Genomic DNA, 20,071 nt, shown 5'->3' with positions numbered 1-20,071 from the left:
CAGATTATTTACCTACATCCCACGCCGGTCACGTCCACTTGCCCAGTAGAATCCAATAGGGGCACCTGTAAAAATGAGAGACAGATTATTTACCTACATCCCACGCCGGTCACGTCCACTTGTCCAGTAGAATCCAATAGGGGCACCTGTAAAAATGAGAGACAGATTACTTACCTACATCCCACGCCGGTCACGTCCACTTGTCCAGTAGAATCCAATAGGGGCACCTGTAAAAATGAGAGACAGATTATTTACCTACATCCCACGCCGGTCACGTCCACTTGTCCAGGAGAATCCAATAGGGGCACCTGTAAAAATGAGAGACAGATTACTTACCTACATCCCACGCCGGTCACGTCCACTTGTCTATTAGAATCCAATAGGGGCACCTGTAAAAATGAGAGACAGATTACTTACCTACATCCCACGCCGGTCACGTCCACTTGTGCAGTAGAATCCAATAGGGGCACCTGTAAAAATGAGAGACAGATTACTTACCTACATCCCACGCTGGTCACGTCCACTTGTCCAGTAGAATCCAATAGGGGCACCTGTAAAAATGAGAGACAGATTATTTACCTACATCCCACGCCGGTCACGTCCACTTGCCCAGTAGAATCCAATAGGGGCACCTGTAAAAATGAGAGACAGATTATTTACCTACATCCCACGCCGGTCACGTCCACTTGTCCAGTAGAATCCAATAGGGGCACCTGTAAAAATGAGAGACAGATTACTTACCTACATCCCACGCCGGTCACGTCCACTTGTCCAGTAGAATCCAATAGGGGCACCTGTAAAAATGAGAGACAGATTATTTACCTACATCCCACGCCGGTCACGTCCACTTGTCCAGTAGAATCCAATAGGGGCACCTGTAAAAATGAGAGACAGATTACTTACCTACATCCCACGCCGGTCACGTCCACTTGTCCAGTAGAATCCAATAGGGGTACCTGTAAAAATGAGAGACAGATTATTTACCTACATCCCACGCCGGTCACGTCCACTTGTCCAGTAGAATCCAATAGGGGTACCTGTAAAAATGAGAGACACATTACTTACCTACATCCCACGCCGGTCACGTCCACTTGTCAGTAGAATCCAATAGGGGTACCTGTAAAAATGAGAGACAGATTACTTACCTACATCCCACGCCGGTCACGTCCACTTGTCCAGTAGACTCCAATAGGGGCACCTGTAAAAATGAGAGACAGATTACTTACCTACATCCTATGCCGGTCACGTCCACTTGTCCAGTAGACTCCAATAGGGGCACCTGTAAAAATGAGAGACAGATTACTTACCTACATCCCACGCCGGTCACGTCCACTTGTCCAGTAGAATCCAGTAGGGGCACCTGTAAAAATGAGAGAGAGATTACTTACCTACATCCCACGCCGGTCACGTCCACTTGTCCAGTAGAATCCAATAGGGGCACCTTTAAAAATGAAAATGATACTTACAAACTTCAATCCACAGGAGGAGGAGAGAGAGAGAGAGAGAGAGAGAGGGGGGGGGGGAGGAGAGAGAGAGACTAACCTGCTGCTGCTGGGGAGACCGGCACACACTGCAGGGCCACGACGGGAGGACGGAGCCGGCGGAGGAGGGGGAGAGCCGCACAACACCGCTCCTGTCAGCAGCAGCGGAGGAGGACGGGGGGGGGGGGCGCACACTGCAGACACCAATCACTGCCGGGACAATTAATACACACGCACACTGTCCCACACATGCACACACACAATTAACGCACACTGTCACATACACACACACAATTAACACACACGCACACTGTCCCACACATACACACACACAATTAACACACACGCACACTGTCCCAAACACACACAATTAACACACACGCACACTGTCCCACACACACAATTAACACACACGCACACTGTCACACATACACACGCACACTGTCCCACACACATACAATTAACACACACGCACGCACACTGTCCCACACACACACAATTAACACACACTCACACTGTCCCACACACGCACAATTAACACACTCACACAATTAACACACATTCACACTGTCCCACACACACACACACAATTAACACACTCACACAATTAACACACTCACACTGTCCCACACACACACAATTAACACTCACACAATTAACACACACTCACACTGTCCCACACACACACACACACACAATTAACACACACACTGACGGTCCCGCAACCCCCTCTCCCGACAGAAAAAAACTAAAGGCCGCTCACCTGCTGTTAAGCCCGCTCACCGAGGCCGCGCAGGCGCGCACGCGCGTACCTCCGAGGTTGCGGTCGCGCGCACAGTACTATGTGTAGGGAGGAGGAGGAGGGCGGGGGGGATGAGCGGAGGCTCCTGGCTGCCGCTGCCTGTCCAGTGTGACAGGCACAGCAGCCGGGAAGACAGGGAGAGCGCCGCAGGTAGCGCCGGCGGAATCCCTGTTGCATGGGGTGAGCGGGCCGTGCCGGTGGCGCCCCCTCTGTTGGGGCTTCCACAGCGCCCAGGGCACGTGCCCTGCTCGCCCCGTGCTAGATACGCCTCTGATACTGACGTTAAGTTGTACCTCAGTTGTGTCTTCTACATCATTGTTGTTCAAGTATCTCTGCTGGGCAGGGCCGGTGCAAGGTCTCTATGCACCCTAGGCAAAGCTTCAACCCGGTGCCCCCTAACCTGCAACCCCCCTGCAGGAGGTGCATCAGGGCTATGCGGAGCAGCCATGGGGGTGCCCCTCAGGAGTCATAGTTACATCCGCATCCTATGTGCCTTAACATGACTTGATGTTACTCATGTCAGTACAAAGGAAGCACCGAAACACTATGTGGTACAGCCTGATAGTGGTAGCTGCACTTAATTAGACCCGCAGCAGCAGCCAGCGCAGTGTAAAGGAAGAGGCCGCATACAGAGACATTCTTCAGTTTTTTGCTAGATGAATTCAGTGGTGCCCTCCAGGAGCTGGCGCCCCTAGGCAGCCGCCTAAAGCTGCCTAATGGTAGAGCCGGCCCTGCTGCTGAGGGGCCACAGGTCCCGCTCTGTATGTGCAGTGCCGTAGCTGCCCAATGGCCCTTGCTTCTGACTATCAGGGTGTCTGGAACCGGCCACAGCTGCAATTACTAATTCCCCGGTACTGCACACCACTACTAATATACAGTACATAGCAGCGAGCACTGTCTGCAGGGAGACACATCATGGCGTCTCTCCAGACTCCCACAGTGCTGAGAAGCCATTCTGTGGTTGGACACACCAGAAAGGTGCCTTGAGAGAGTCCACTTCAGAGTCTGTCAGACAGAAAGCTGCGAGCAGCCCGCCCAGCCTTACCCATCCAGTAATATGATCTGGTATCCAGGGCTCCAGCGGTGCGTTCTTCGCCTGCCGTCCCCTTCTGCGTAGCAGGTGAGTCCCTTCTGTGCATGTGCAAGCAGCTGAGAACCCGGGAGGCTGCATGGGTTGCTGTGAGTTCAGGGAGTGGAGCTAGCGCCGGGTGCCGGGCAGGGAAGGCGGTTCCAGTATTACGATCCATGTTGGGATCCCTGCGTCAGTATTCCAAGCAGTCTTGTTATTCCGGCTTCAGTATTCCGACTGCCAGTATTCTGAACACCGGGATCCTGACCGCTGAGATGACAAATCTGAGCTCCACGGAGAAGAGGAAAGAAGAGCTTTCTGTTCTTTCATGAATTGCACTCACCATACTAAAGTATGGGGATGCGATTCAACCATGGAGATTTAGGGGTCTATTTACTAAGCCTTGGATGGAGATAAAGTTGCTGGAGATAACGCACAAGCCAATCGGCTTCTAACTGTCATTTTTCAAACAGCCTGTGACATGACAGTTAGGAGCCGATTGGCTGGTACTTTATCTCCAGCGACTTTATCTCCATCCATGGCTTAGGGCGGGATGTACTAAGCTTACCCGTGGCACTAAATTCCCTCTTACCGATCCAGGCACTTCTCCATGCTTACCTCCCTCCCCTGCCCCCCGGCCAGAGCCGGCCCTAGCCAATATGATGCCCTAGGCAAGATTTTGGCTGGTGCCCCCTAGCACCACTGCTGGTTCCGCCTCTGACTCTGCACCCCTTTCCCATCACCATCACCCCCCACCCATAGCAGTCCTTTTGGGGGGTATGGCCACACAATAGTACCCCCAATTCAACTTCTGCCTCACAGTAGTGTAACTTTATTCACAATTTATAATGCGATAGTGTCCCAAATTCACGTTACATCACACAGTAGTACCACTTTTATCTTATATACGTTACTCCTCACAGTAGTGCTCCTCATTCACATAACATCATACTGAATTGCTCCTTATTCACATTACACCACACCAGATTGCTCTTTATTCACATTAGACCACACAGTAGTGCCCTTTCTATACATTATGCCACACAGTAGAGCACGTTATACACATAATGCCACACATTGGTAATGCATTTATACACATAATACCACACAGTAATGCCCCTTACAAATATGACACACATTATTAATGTCCTTATAAACATAATGCGCCTTACACATTATGCAAACCCTTATTAATAGCTTTATACACATAATTTCCCTTACACATATGCCACACATTGTTAATGCCCTTATACACATAATGACACACATAATGTCCCTTACACATATGCCGCACATTATTAGTGCCCTTATACACATAATGACACACGTAGTGCCCCTTACACATATGTTACACATTATTAATGCCCTTATACACATAATGACACATATAGTTCCTGGCGTGAGTCAGCTGGCAGCTCTGCTAATGTCGGTGCCTATTTTTTATGAAAATGCATCTTATTTGCATTTCTATGTGGCTAGGATGCACAAGCAGCTTCTGCTGATTAAAATGATATGCGGCATGCCTATATACTGTGCGGGACTGTGGCTGTATCTGCATACGAAATGCTACACACAGAATATAGGCATGCCGCATATCATTTTAATCAGCAGAAGCTGCTAGTGCCCCTAGGCATACCAGATGCCCTAGGCAATTGCCTAGTTTGCCTATGCCTAGGGCCGGCTCTGCGCCCGGCGCTGCCTTTCTCTTTCCGATGTTTTCTCTATGGTATGAACTAACGGTAACTCGCCGGCTCGGTGTTGATGGATGCTGCGCTCTCCCTAGATACCCTCCTGCGCATGCCTCAGGATCCTGTCAAAGAAGGGAGGTTAGCGGTCCCGTATGTTGGTGCATACTGAGCCAGAGAAGGACCCATAGGCGGACAATGGGGGGAGGTAACGTGACGGAAACAACTGAAGAGAAAGGCAGCGCCAGGCGACAGGGGAGGGAGGTAAGCATGGAGAAGTGCCCGGAGCGGTAGGAGGGCATTTAGTGCCACGGGTAAGCTTAGTACATCCCGCCCTTAGTAAATAGACCCCTCAATCACTCTGTGATTGCATCCCTGTTACGCCACTGGGTTAACATATACCCACATGCTGATTTCCAAGCCTTCACTTGCGGCACACAGCTCTGTCTTGCTATGCTGTCATATGTGTAATGGGCCCTACACACTGGCAGATCCGCCGCTGAGCTGCCCAACGGCGGAGACGGGCGACCCGGTGGCGGGGGAGAGGTGGCAGGGGGAGTAAAGTTTCTTCACTCCCCCCGTCACCCGGCTCCATAGCACTGCATGCTAATATGGACAATCTCGTCCATATTGGCCTGCATGCATAAGCGACGGGGCACCAACGATTAACGAGCGCGGGGCCGTGCATCGTTAATCGTTGGTGACTATACACTGCATGATATGAACGAGTTCTCGTTCATTAATGAACGAGAACGTTCATATCGTGCAGTATTATCTGCCAGTGTGTAGGGCCCTTTAGTTATATCTCATAATGTTTGCTCAGAAAGACCTCTGATATGTTATAGCACAATGGTTCCCAACCTCTGTACTCAATTACGCCCAACAGTTCATGTTTTCCAGGTCTCCTCACAGGATTGCAAGTGAAATAATTAGCTTAACCTGTGGGTCTTTTAAAATGTGTCAGTGAGTAATAAATACACCTGTGCACCTGCTAGGTAACCTTGAAAACATGAACTGTACGGGGTACTTGAGGATCGAGTTTGGGAACCACTGTTATAGCAGATAGATATCTCTTTCACTGATTATCTGGATTATGAATTCATTTAATTTAGCATACCTCCCAACATGACCCTCTCCAGGAGGCAGGGCCGGTTCAAGGGCGCTCTGCGCCCCGGGCATGAAAAGGGGTGTGGCCTAATGCAGGGGGCGTGGTCAGTTACGCCCCCTGTACATTGCTAGCGCCGCTTGAATGCTGAGCGGTGCGCGATGAAGTCATCGCGCACCGCACAGCAAAAGGTCCTCTCCACGAAGGGAAACTAGACACTATGCGTCTAGTTCCCTTCGTGGAGAGGACCTTTGCTGTGCGGTGCGCGATGACGTCATCGCGCACCGCTCAGCAAAGTTACTCTCCACGGAGGGAAACTAGACGCATAGCGTCTAGTTCCCTTCACAGGAGGGGGACGGCAGCAGGCAGCGGAGGCGGACGGGGGACACAGAGCGGGCAGCAGTGGCGGATTTTGCCACGGTGCGGCGCCCTCCGGATGGCGCCAGCACCCTCCGGAAGGCGGCGCCCCGGGCAAAAGTCCTGCTTGCCCGTGGCAAGATCCGCTACTGCCAGGTGGGACACAATGCTCTGCTCCTGGACTTTTCTCTTAATGTATGATTGCCAGCACCTGTGTTGAACAGGTTAATGGATAAAAAAGGTATCTCACCACAGGTGATGGCAATCATACATCATATGTCCATTAACCTGTTCAACACAGGTGCTGGCAATCATGATTGAGGAGAAAAGTCCAGGAGCAGAGCATTCTGTCCCTCCTGGAGAGGGTCATGTTGGGAGGTATGAATTTACTACTTAGGCCAAAAGTAATGTGTGGCTCGTTCAAGGATTAGAGGGCCACCCAAAGCAGCTTCCGAAGTATATTGGTTTGCCTATCACTGCTGTATAATAGGCGGAGTTGTAGAATAAGCATGCACACAGAGAGGCGCCTGATTTCAAACACATCTTTTGCACCAGGTATAGGTGGTCATTCTGAGTTGTTCGCTCGTTGACGATTTTCGCTATGCTGCGATTTGTTGTTAAATGCGCATGCGCATGGCACGCAGGGTGCATGCGCTTAGTTGTTTAACTAAAAACTTAGCAGTTTTGCTGTTGTTAGTGTAGCGCTTTTCAGTCGAACTGCTGATCGGTGAGTGATTGACAGGAAAGGGGCGTTTCTGGGTGGTAACTGAGTGTTTTCCGGGAGTGTGCTAAAAAAACGCAGGCGTGTCAGGGAAAAACGCAGGAGTGTCTGGAGAAACGGGGGAGTGGCTGGAGAAACGGGGGAGTGGCTGGCCGAACGCAGGGCGTGTTTGTGACGTCAAACCAGGAACTAAACGGACTGAGCTGATCGCAATCTAGGAGTAGGTCTGGAACTACTCAGAAACTGCAAGGAATTATTTAGTAGCAATTCTGCTAACCTTTCGTTCGCTATTCTGCTAAGCTAAGATACACTCCCAGAGGGCGGAGGCCTAGTGTGTGCAATGCTGCTAAAAGCAGCTAGCGAGCGAACAACTCGGAATGAGGGCCATAGTGCTGGTGTAAAGGTGCAAATGCACGCTGCTGGTGACAGCGGCCACTTTCACAACCGAATGGATAGGGTCGGTGTGCCCAACTGTGGGGGAAATTTACTAAGATAGTATTTCTATTTAAGATGGGATGTTGCCCATAGCAATGAATCAGATTCCAGATATTATCTTCTAGAAGTAGAATTTGATTGGTTGCTATAGGCAACATCCCATCTTAAATAGAAATCTTAGTAAATTTACCCCTGTGAATCTGCACACAAAAGATACTCATTTGAATTTGCACAATTGGGTTCACTACGGCTGGCCGGCGGTCGGGCTCCCGGCGACCAGCATCCCGGCGCCGGGAGCCCGACCGCCGGCTTACCGACAGCTTGGCGAGCGCAAATGAGCCCCTTGCGGGCTCGCTGCGCTCGCCACGCTACGGGCACGGTGGCGCGCTACGCGCGCCACACTATTTTATTCTCCCTCTATGGGGGTCGTGAACCCCCACGAGGGAAAATAAGTGTCGGTATGCCGGCTGTCGGGCTCCCGGCGCCGGTATACTGAGCGCCGGGAGCCCGACCGCCGGCAAACAGAAGACCACCCGCACAATTAGGTTATCACGTGTCGAAGTAAAAAATATTACATAGAAAGAACATACAAACTACACACATATAAGTCGCTATACTGCAAATACGCGCAGCGAGCACAGCAATATATGGTAACACACGCATTTACACGGACATGCCACAGAGAAGGATTCTACACTTATTTCATACGGTACATAATTATAATAATATCAAGCGCCAGACATCATAATGATTTAATATTATATAATGAAGTAATGTCATGTATGTGTATTATTTGAATGAAGCAAGATAGACCTGTAATATTTACTATTAAAGCAACCAGATTAATGTGTAGATTAATTTGATACTTGTTATTAAGTTGTAGGACATTGCAACGAGGAGTTATGATTAAATGTATGAAAGCTAAAATCACTCTTAGTAGGATGGTGGACAGGAAGCTCATGCCAGCCCCTTTTGATGTCTTCAAGGTTGAACCTGTTTAGCAAACAAATAAACTAGTGACTCATCATGAATGAGAAAGTTCCCTCCCCCAAAACTAGATAACACATTGCAGAGACACACAGTTCTCAGTTGCTGTTTTGTCTCAGACGATGATGGAGATGCTGTCTGCCCAGTTCCTGCATGATTTTACAGAGAGAGAGAGAGTGATATGGAGGGACAAATTTATATGAGAAAGATATGTTAATTGTATCGCTGGCCTGTAACTGTATGTAACTGTATGTATGTATGTATGTATGTATGTATTAACTGCTTACTGTATGAGTTGTAACCATGTAACTATAGGTATACTGTACATTGTAATATATTGAATCCATATCCTTTTAATAACAAATATATACATCAATGAGATTTGGAACTCAGATAATGTGTGGGTGTATTGTTTTTAGTGAAGAGCGGGTTCGGATCCTCGGGATCCGAACCCCCCCAAACTTCACCCATTTTACACGGGTCCGAGGCAGACTCGGATCCTCCCGCCTTGCTCGGTTAACCCGAGCGCGCCCGAACGTCATCATCCCGCGGTCGGATTCTCGCGAGATTCGTATTCTAAATAAGGAGCCGCGCATCGCCGCCATTTTTCACTCGTGCATTGGAGATGATCGTGAGAGGACGTGGCTGGCGTCCTCTCAGTTTCTATTTTCAGTGGGCTGCAAATTGTGCTGCAAATATCTGTGCTCAGTGTGCTACAAATATCTGTGCTCAGTGTGCTGCAAGTGCAAATATCTACGTTCTCTGCCTGAAAAACGCTCCATATCTGACTGTGCTCAGTGTGCTGCAAATATCTGTGCTCAGTGTGCTAATTGCTTTATTGTGGGGACTGGGGACCAGCAGTATTATATAGTAGGAGGACAGTGCAGAGTTTTGCTGACCAGTGACCACCAGTATTATACGTTCTCTGCCTGAAAAACGCTCCATATCTGTGCTGCATTGTAGTATATAGTAGGAGGACAGTGCAGAATTTGGCTGACCACCAGTATAACTATATATATAGCAGTACGGTACAGTAGGCCACTGCTCTACCTACCTCTGTGTCGTCAAGTACACTATCCATCCATACCTGTGGTGCATTTCAGTTTTGCACAGTTTGCTGACCACCAGTATATACTATATAGCAGTACGGTACAGTAGGCCACTGCTCTACCTACCTCTGTGTCGTCAAGTATACTATCCATCCATACCTGTGGTGAATTTCAGTTTTGCACAGTTTGCCGACCACCAGTATATAATATATAGCAGTACGGTACAGTAGGCCACTGCTCTACCTACCTCTGTGTCGTCAAGTATACTATCCCATCCATACCTGAGGTGCATTTCAGTTTTGCACAGTTTGCTGACCACCAGTATATAATATATAGCAGTACGGTACAGTAGGCCACTGCTCTACCTACCTCTGTGTCGTCAAGTATACTATCCATCCATACCTGTGGTGCATTTCAGTTTTGCACAGTTTGCTGACCACCAGTATATAATATATAGCAGTACGGTACAGTAGGCCACTGCTCTACCTTTCTCTGTGTCGTCAAGTATACTATCCATCCATACCTGTGGTGCATTTCAGTTTTTGTGCGCAGTATATATAGTAGTAGGCCATTGCTATTGATATATTACTGGCATATAATTCCACACATTAAAAAATGGAGAACAAAAATGTGGAGGGTAAAATAGGGAAAGATCAAGATCCACTTCCACCTCGTGCTGAAGCTGCTGCCACTTGTCATGGCCGAGACAATGAAATGCCATCAACATCGTCTGCCAAGGCCGATGCCCAATGTCATAGTAGAGAGCATGTAAAATCCAAAAAAATAAAGCTCAGTAAAATGACCCAAAAATCTAAATCAAAATCGTCTGAGGAGAAGCGTAAACTTGCCAATGTGCCAAGTGGCAAGGAAAGGCTAAGGGCCTGGCCTATGTTCAAGGCTAGTGGTTCAGCTTCACATGAGGATGGAAGCACTCATCCTCCTGCTAGAAAACTTAAAAGAGTTAAGATGGCAAAAGCACAGCAAAGAACAGTGTGTTCTTCTAAATCACAAATCCCCAAGGATCTTTTTTCTTTCATTTTTCTTTGCATCATGTGCTCTTTGGGGACTATTTTTGGAAGTGCCATCCTGTCTGACACTGCAGTGCCACTCCTAGATGGGCCAGGTGTTTGTGTCGGCCACTTGGGTCACTTAGCTTAGTCACACAGCTACCTCATTGCGCCTCTTTTTCTCTAACGTCCTAGTGGATGCTGGGGACTTCGTAAGGACCATGGGGAATAGACGGGCTCCGCAGGAGACAGGGCACTCTAAGAAAGAATTAGGACTACTGGTGTGCACTGGCTCCTCCCTCTATGTCCTTGCTAATAAGAAAGTATTTTATTAGGATTCTTTTTATTTTCAGAGAGATCTGCTGGCAAAAGACTCTCTGCTATGTGGGACTGAGGGTAGAGAAGCAAACCTACTAACTGCGGATAGGTTGCGCTCCTTAGGCTACTGGACACCATTAGCTCCAGAGGGATCGAACACAGGAACTCACCCTTGGTCGTCCTTTCCCGGATCCGCGCCGCCGTCCCCCTGGCAGAGCCAGAAGACAGAAGCCGGCGAGTGAAGCAAGAAGACATCAAAATCGGCGGCAGAAGACTCCTGTCTTCATATGAGGTAGCGCACAGCACTGCAGCTGTGCGCCATTGCTCCCACACTAACCCACACACTCTGGTCACTGTAGGGTGCAGGGCGCAGGGGGGAGGGGGGGCGCCCTGGGCAGCAATTGAGTACCTCCTGGCAAAATAGAGCATATATACAGCTGGGCACTGTATATATGCATGAGCCCCCGCCATTATTTTTCACAAAATCGCGGGACAGAAGCCCGCCGCTGAGGGGGCGGGGCTTTTTCCTCAGCACTCACCAGCGCCATTTTCTCTGCACAGCTCCGCTGAGAGGAAGCTCCCTAGGCTCTCCCCTGCAGAATCACGGTAGAAACAGGGTGGAAAGAGAGGGGGGGCACATAAATTTAGCGCAAATTCACTGATACAGCAGCTACTGGGTAAACACTAAGTTACTGTGTGATTCCTGGGTTATATAGCGCTGGGGTGTGTGCTGGCATACTCTCTCTCTGTTTCTCCAAAAGGCCATGTGGGGGTACTGTCCTCAAATAGAGCATCCCCTGTGTGTGTGGTGTGTCGGTACGATTGTGTCGACATGTTTGACGAGGAAGGCTATGTGGAAGCAGAGCAGGTGCAGATGAATGTGGGGTCTCCGCCGACGGCGCCGACACCTGATTGGATGGATATGTGGAAGGTGTTAAATGATAATGTAAACTCCTTGCATAAAAGGTTGGATAAAGCTGAAGCCTTGGGATAGTCAGGGTCTCAACCCATGCCTGATCCTACAGCGCAGAGGCCGTCAGGGTCTCAGAAGCGCCCACTATCCCAGATTGTTGACACAGATATCGACACGGATTCTGACTCCAGTGTCGATGGCGATGATGCAAAGTTGCAGCCTAAAATGGCTAAAGCCATCCGCTACATGATTATAGCTATGAAGGATGTATTGCAGATTTCAGAGGTAAACCCGGTCCCTGACAAGAGGGTTTATATGTTTGGGGAAAAAAGGTAAGAAGTGACCTTTCCCCCTTCACATGAGTTAAATGAGTTATGTGAAAAAGCGTGGGATTCTCCTGATAGGAAAGTGCAGATTTCCAAACGATTACTGATGGCGTATCCTTTCCCGCCAATGGACAGGTTACGCTGGGAGTCATCCCCTAGGGTAGACAAAGCTTTGACACGCTTATCTAAACAGGTGGCCCTGCCGTCGCAGGATACGGCCTCCCTAAAGGATCCTGCGGATAGGAAGCAGGAAGGTATCCTGAAGTCCGTTTATACACATTCAGGTACCCTACTGAGGCCGGCAAATGCGTCGGCCTGGATGTGTAATGCTGTGAAGGGGTATCTTATACAAACCTTTATACTAGTGCAGTAGTTCTCCCATTCCCTTTCCCCCTATTACAATACTGTGGCAGCATGGACAGATACTCTGTCTGAGGAACTTGATACCTTGGACAAGGATACTATATTACTGACCCTGGGGCATATAAAAGACGCTGTCCTATATATGAGGGATGCCCAGAGAGACATTTGCCTACTGGGCTCTAGAATAAATGCAATGTCAATTTCTGCCAGGCGGGTCCTGTGGACTCGGCAATGGACAGGTGATGCAGACTCAAAAAAGCATATGGAGGTTTTACCTTATAAGGGTGAGGAATTGTTTGGGGACGGTCTCTCGGACCTGGTTTCCACAGCTAAGGCTAGGAAGTCAAATTTTTTTGCTATATATTCCCTCACAACCGAAGAAAGCACCGTATTACCAAATGCAGTCCTTTCGGTCGCAAAGAGGCAAGAAAGTCCGAGATGCGTCTTTTCTTGCCAGAGGCAGGGGTAGAGGAAAGAAGCTGCAGAATACAGCTAGTTATGTATAGGGGTTATACCGCACAGTTGATAAGTAGATTTAAACAGCAGATAGTTAATTTACCAAAATACACTGATGAAGGAAAGAAAATATTTTTTCTAATCGATCTCTATTTGGCGGTGCACCCAGAGTCAGTAACAAAACATATTGGACAAAAGGAGAAAAAGAAGACTCTTTTGTGGGTGCACTCTTGTATAATTGTGAAAGTATCAAAGAAATAGATTCAAATTCAATATTTATTGTTGATAAACATAAAACGCATAGTAGTTGAATATGCAAGTGGAAAAAAAGGGGTAAAAGAATACATATAAACACTGGAACCGATTATATAGATGTTAATGTCAGATAATGGTTCCAAAGCTGCCTGGGTAACAACAATCTTTCAAATATATGGTCAATCCATAAATAAGTCTCAATTGGCTGCCTAAACTGTATATTCTTAAAGTCGAGCTAGACACTTAGCGCCTCAATAGTAGTTTGAATTGATGATGTGAACGGCTGTATTATTTACACCTGGCTTTAGGATACAGATAGAGAACAGATTGAATAGGAAAAGATGAATCTGCTGTCGGTGTTAGACACTGAGCCTGGCCGCCCAAAATTTTCTACTAAACCGAGTATTCCTCAAGAGTCTCCCACTTGAGTACTGACTTGGCCCAACACTGCTTAGCTTCCAAGATCGGAAGGATTCGGGCGTTACCAGTGTGGTATGATAGTAGAGAATTGATGATTGCTTCTGGAATCACTGATGAGAGTTCATGAATACCATAAATGGTAGAGGGAAGTAATGAGTAAAAGAGAAGGGGAGATGAAGTGAAAAGAGGGATCTGCTGCCAATGTTAGACAGAGGTGAACCCCTGAATCAATGGTGAGAGTCCCGAAATTATAGTGATAGTCAGAAAATGAAGTTTTCAGTGAGACGGTCGTTCTTATGAATAAATGATGATAACTACTCAATATGAAGGAGGAACAAAGGAGAAAAATTCTATAAATGGTGTCACAATGTTGATACTAATTGTAGATAATATCTCTCACGGAAATTGTACATATATGTCCTTAATTGGTTGATATAAATACATACACCTCTATAGTGAGATGAATATACACAGAAATCGGGGAGAACACCAGATGTCAATTGATGGATAATTAAAGTGAATTAAATGGATTAATGGATCCACAGTGAGAAATGAATAAATCTCAAAAATGCAGCAACTGGAATAATATACTTGATGTCGCTGTTAAAGAGCTAAGGCCAAAGAAAAAAGCTATGATAACTATGATAGTAGAACGAAGATAGATCATAAGAGAAAATCAATAGAGCCACTGTAATGAATAAGTTTAAGTACAGGCTACTGAAATAGTATATATTTCATATAAGAAAAAAGACAATTTGATAACACGGGTGACCTGGAGACAGATATTACCCGTGTCGATGTCTCTATGAGGATCAGATGCTGTATAGCAGAAGAATCAGGTGCCGTGGATCCAGGGGGCTGAAAAGCCGGTTGGCTGGTCGTTGAATACCGAAAAATCTGTGGTCACGGGGTGATCATGACAAAGTCCGATGTTGGTCAAGATGCGCTGTGGATCCAATAATCGGAAGCGATTCAGTGGATGCGGGATGAGGCGCAGGGAAGCAGTGGAGAATGTCCGTGAGCAGCCGTGTCAGAGTCCGGGATTGTAGCAGGCAGTGGAGAATGTCCGTGAACAGCCGTGTCAGAGTCTGGGATTGTATCAGGCATACATGCCGTGAGGATGCGCTGTGAGTCTCGGAAGCTGTGTTGACGTTAGGTTCAGGAATACAAAATACAGTTAACCGGGCTTGGTCACTTCCTGTACGGTACTGGGCTATCGTGGTCTTATATCTCAGTAAGCGTCAGCGGGTATCCAATCAGCGGAGGAGTGTGTCCTTGCTATTATGGTTGTGGCACAGGTGTGATTACTGAGTAGATTTGTTCAAGCCACGTAAGCTTTTAATCAGACGCCCAGTTCATGAAAAAGGAACAAAAAAAGTGTCAGTTAAAATAAAACCAATAGTTAAAAAAGACAACATTGGATGAATCCTAATTAGTCTATGTATATAACCTTTCTTACGTATAGAAATATCAGTTAGCACGCAGCTGACAGTAGAACATGATAGGCTATACTGGGACATAGATTGAAAAACATACACACGCGGAAAAACACAAAAGCCAAAAATAAAAATGAAAATCAGATAAGAAATATATACTGCTACCAAGATTGGAGCGTTTCATTATTAAAGCAAATGAGTTTACATATTTGCCAATCTACATGGGGCGGTATGTGGTGTTCTGAGACCGGGTACATGGGGAAAAAAATTGGTGCATAGGAAGCAAGATTATGAGCAGTTAATTAGCAACATTGGATTATCAGTAAATTAATTATCAGATAATATTAGCCTGGGGGAAACAATGTATTAAGTAAAGATCTATACCACAAAGTGAACTTAAAATTGATGCATTGTATCATTACTAATATATACATCTTAGGCGCAAGGTTTGCTGATATTGCATAATGTGAATGAGTAGTAAGATATTAGAGAAATATATGATTGTTTACAGAATACTATATTAATAATTCTATTAAAATAATGATTAGGATTTAATAAGAAAAAAATAAGAACAAATAAGAAAAAATATAAGACTGCCCCGGCTCATGGGGGAGGCGTGACCAAAGAGAATATATGTGAAATACCTAAAGGGTGTAAATTGTATATGACTATGGGTGAGTTAATGACAAGTGGGTGGTACATGTGATAAGAGTAAGGAGGTGATAACGAAGGTAAGATGGATGAAACTAGATTGTGGACTGAGAAAAACAGGTTAGAATCTGAAACCGAATGGTGAGTGTGCAAGATGAGACAATGATTTGAATCTTTAACCTATGGTGTGTGTGAAAGGTGCAGCATAACACATTGTAGCTATGTGCTTGAGAAAGGTGCACCAAAACAGGTGCGGGAAAAAAAGTGTACCCGTAGGTATAAGATCGAAAATTGTACATGAAGTGATACATGTGATCCTATGCAGAAAAATTTGAGGTGAAGGGTGAATCCATTGGGAGTATGATAAAAGAAAGCCAGAAAAACTGGCATGGTAGATTAATTACTACCTCATTGATCAGGAATATAGTATTATTTAGTAATCCCCATGGATAAGTAAATAGTTAAATAAGTGAAACAGGGAATAGAAAAATTTTGTGTGATATAATGCAAGTTCAGAGAGTAGAGCATAACAGAAGTGCAGCAAGTAAGTTAATCTCATACATGGTATGGGTACCTTACAAGAATACACTATAGTTGATAAATTCATTGAGACCTGAAGGTTTGAGGCCTCCTAACCTAAAGATCCACTCACTTTCCTTTTTAAGGAGTTCTTTGGTGAGATCGCCCCCGCGTATGCCTAAATGGACTTTGTCCAGTCCGAAGGCACACATCTCACAAGACAGGCCTTGGTGTTGATAGTGGTAGTGCCTGGCAACAGATGTTAGTTTTTTGCCTTTCTGCAAATCTGATGCTGCATTCCTAATGGAGCCCATGTGTTCAAGAATTCTTGTTTTAAATTTTCTCGTTGTCATACCGACATACCGTTGGTTACAGCTACAGGTTAAGCAGTAGACTAATCCTTGTGTATCACAATTGAAAAAATGCTGGATGGAGACATCATGCCCCAATCTATCCTTCACCTTGTCAGTTATTTGTATCTGTGGGCAGGCTTTGCATTGCCCACAGGGGAAGGATCCCGTAACATTTCTTGATTTCTTTGGGTCGCGTGAAAAGTGACTTTGAACAAGCATGTCTTTGATGTTGCTCGATATTCTCCAACTAATCTGCAGAGTAGGATCTAGAAGGGGTGATCACTCTGGGTCTAGGTGGAGAACTGGAAGATGTTTTTGGATTGCACTTTTTAATAAGCGCCATTCCGGACAAAAAGTACCCACAAACCGGATTTTTGAATCTTCACTATTCACTTGAGGTTTATTTTGGAAGATCAAAGATTCTCTTCTGATTTTGAAGATGGAGTGTTGGGCTCTCCTTGAAGAGCGTTTGCTATATCCCCGGGCTTGTAATCTTGTCATCAGTTCTCGACTCTTCTGTTTGTAAACTATATCTTCTGTGCAGTTTCCCCTCAGGCGCAGGAATTCCCCATTACAAAACAAGAAGCCAAGTATCTTACGGTGTCTAATACGAAAGTTCCCACATTTTACCTATTACCGAAGATACATAAGAACATCAACAAACCACCGGGGAGACCCATTGTCTCAGGCAATGGGGGCCTCCTAGAAACACCCAGCAAGTTCCTGGACTTACACCTTAGGGACCATGTAATGACGTTACCATCCTATCTGAGAGATACCTCAGACCTTCTAAGGAAAATACATGATATCTGTCTGGATGAAAATTGCATCTTGGTAACTCTGGACGTGGAGGCCTTGTATAGTAGTATTTCCCATCAACAAGGGGTACAAGCCACTAAATTCTTCTTGGATATGGAAGAGAAAAATCCTATCAATGACTTCCTCTGCGAGTTGTTGAGTTTTGTATTAAACAAAAATTACTTCACGTTTGGTGACCAATTTTTCCAGCAGATTCGGGGGACAGCCATGGGAGCAGCATGTGCCCCCACGTATGCCAATTTGTTCCTTGGCTGGTGGGAACAGACCATCGTGTTTAGCGATGTTAACCATCAATACACACAACACATCATCAATTGGCTGAGATACATTGATGATATCTTTGTGATTTGGGATAGTGATGAAAAAACGTTATTGGACTTTATAAACATCTTAAACACCAATAATCTCAATATTTTTCTTACACACACAATAAACAAAGATAAAGTCTCTTTTTGGACGTGAACATTTACAAAACAATCAGTGGTTCTTTAGCCACAGAGCTGTATCGCAAAGATACAGCTACCAATAGCATCCTTTATCAGACAAGCTCGCATTTTCCGCCCACTATTGAGAATATCCCCAAAGGGGAATTCCTGCGCCTGAGGCGAAACTGCACAGAAGATATAGTTTACAAACAGAAGAGTCGAGAACTGATGACAAGATTACAAGCCCGGGGATATAGCAAACGCTCTTTAAGGAGAGCCCAACACTCCGTCTTCAAAATCAGAAGAGAATCTTTGATCTTCCAAAATAAACCTCAAGTGAATAGTGAAGATTCAAAAATCCGGTTTGTGGGTACTTTTTGTCCGGAATGGCGCTTATTAAAAAGTGCAATCCAAAAACATCTTCCAGTTCTCCACCTAGACCCAGAGTTATCACCCCTTCTAGATCCTACTCTGCAGATTAGTTGGAGAATATCGAGCAACATCAAAGACATGCTTGTTCAAAGTCACTTTTCACGCGACCCAAAGAAATCAAGAAATGTTACGGGATCCTTCCCCTGTGGCCAATGCAAAGCCTGCCCACAGATACAAATAACTGACAAGGTGAAGGATAGATTGGGGCGTGATGTCTCCATCCAGCATTTTTTCAATTGTGATACACAAGGATTAGTCTACTGCTTAACCTGTAGCTGTAACCAACTATATGTCGGTATGACAACGAGAAAATTTAAAACAAGAATTCTTGAACACATGGGCTCCATTAGGAATGCAGCATCAGATTTGCAGAAAGGCAAAAAACTAACATCTGTTGCCAGGCACTACCACTATCAACACCAAGGCCTGTCTTGTGAGATGTGTGCCTTCGGACTGGACAAAGTCCATTTAGGCATACGCGGGGGCGATCTCACCAAAGAACTCCTTAAAAAGGAAAGTGAGTGGACCTTTAGGCTAGGAGGCCTCAAACCTTCAGGTCTCAATGAATTTATCAACTATAGTGTATTCTTGTAAGGTACCCATACCATGTATGAGATTAACTTACTTGCTGCACTTCTGTTATGCTCTACTCTCTGAACTTGCATTTTATCACACAAAATTTTTCTATTCCCTGTTTCACTTATTTAACTATTTACTTATCCATGGGGACTACTAAATAATACTATATTCCTGATCAATGAGGTAGTAATTAATCTACCATGCCAGTTTTTCTGGCTTTCTTTTATCATACTCCCAATGGATTCACCCTTCACCTCAAATTTTTCTGCATAGGATCACATGTATCACTTCATGTACAATTTTCGATCTTATACCTACGGGTACACTTTTTTTTCCCGCACCTGTTTTGGTGCACCTTTCTCAAGCACATAGCTACAATGTGTTATGCTGCACCTTTCACACACACCATAGGTTAAAGATTCAAATCATTGTCTCATCTTGCACACTCACCATTCGGTTTCAGATTCTAACCTGTTTTTCTCAGTCCACAATCTAGTTTCATCCATCTTACCTTCGTTATCACCTCCTTACTCTTATCACATGTACCACCCACTTGTCATTAACTCACCCATAGTCATATACAATTTACACCCTTTAGGTATTTCACATATATTCTCTTTGGTCACGCCTCCCCCATGAGCCGGGGCAGTCTTATATTTTTTCTTATTTGTTCTTATTTTTTTCTTATTAAATCCTAATCATTATTTTAATAGAATTATTAATATAGTATTCTGTAAACAATCATATATTTCTCTAATATCTTACTACTCATTCACATTATGCAATATCAGCAAACCTTGCACCTAAGATGTATATATTAGTGATGTGCACCGGAAATTTTTCGGGTTTTGTGTTTTGGTTTTGTGTTCGGTTCCGCGGCCGTGTTTTGGGTTCGAACGCGTTTTGGCAAAACCTCACCGAAATTTTTTTGTCGGATTCGGGTGTGTTTTGGATTCGGGTGTTTTTTTCAAAAAACCCTAAAAAACAGCTTAAATCATAGAATTTGGGGGTCATTTTGATCCCATAGAATTATTAACCTCAATAACCATAATTTCCACTCATTTTCAGTCTATTGTGAACACCTCACACCTCACAATATTATTTTTAG

The 20,071-nt window shown here is 45.5% G+C and overlaps 1 pseudogene; it reads right to left on the bottom strand.

Annotated features, from left to right (window-relative positions):
* Positions 1–13,716: 13,716 nt before the first annotated feature.
* LOC134930167 (5S ribosomal RNA) lies at positions 13,717–13,835 on the bottom strand (annotated as a pseudogene).
* Between the last annotated feature and the right edge of the window lie 6,236 nt (positions 13,836–20,071).

The sequence above is a fragment of the Pseudophryne corroboree genome, chromosome 5, assembly GCF_028390025.1.
Source record: "Pseudophryne corroboree isolate aPseCor3 chromosome 5, aPseCor3.hap2, whole genome shotgun sequence".
In the NCBI taxonomy this organism is placed as follows: Eukaryota; Metazoa; Chordata; class Amphibia; order Anura; family Myobatrachidae; genus Pseudophryne; species Pseudophryne corroboree.
Note: the sequence above shows the minus strand (reverse complement) of the source record. Positions and strands in the feature narration are given on the sequence as shown.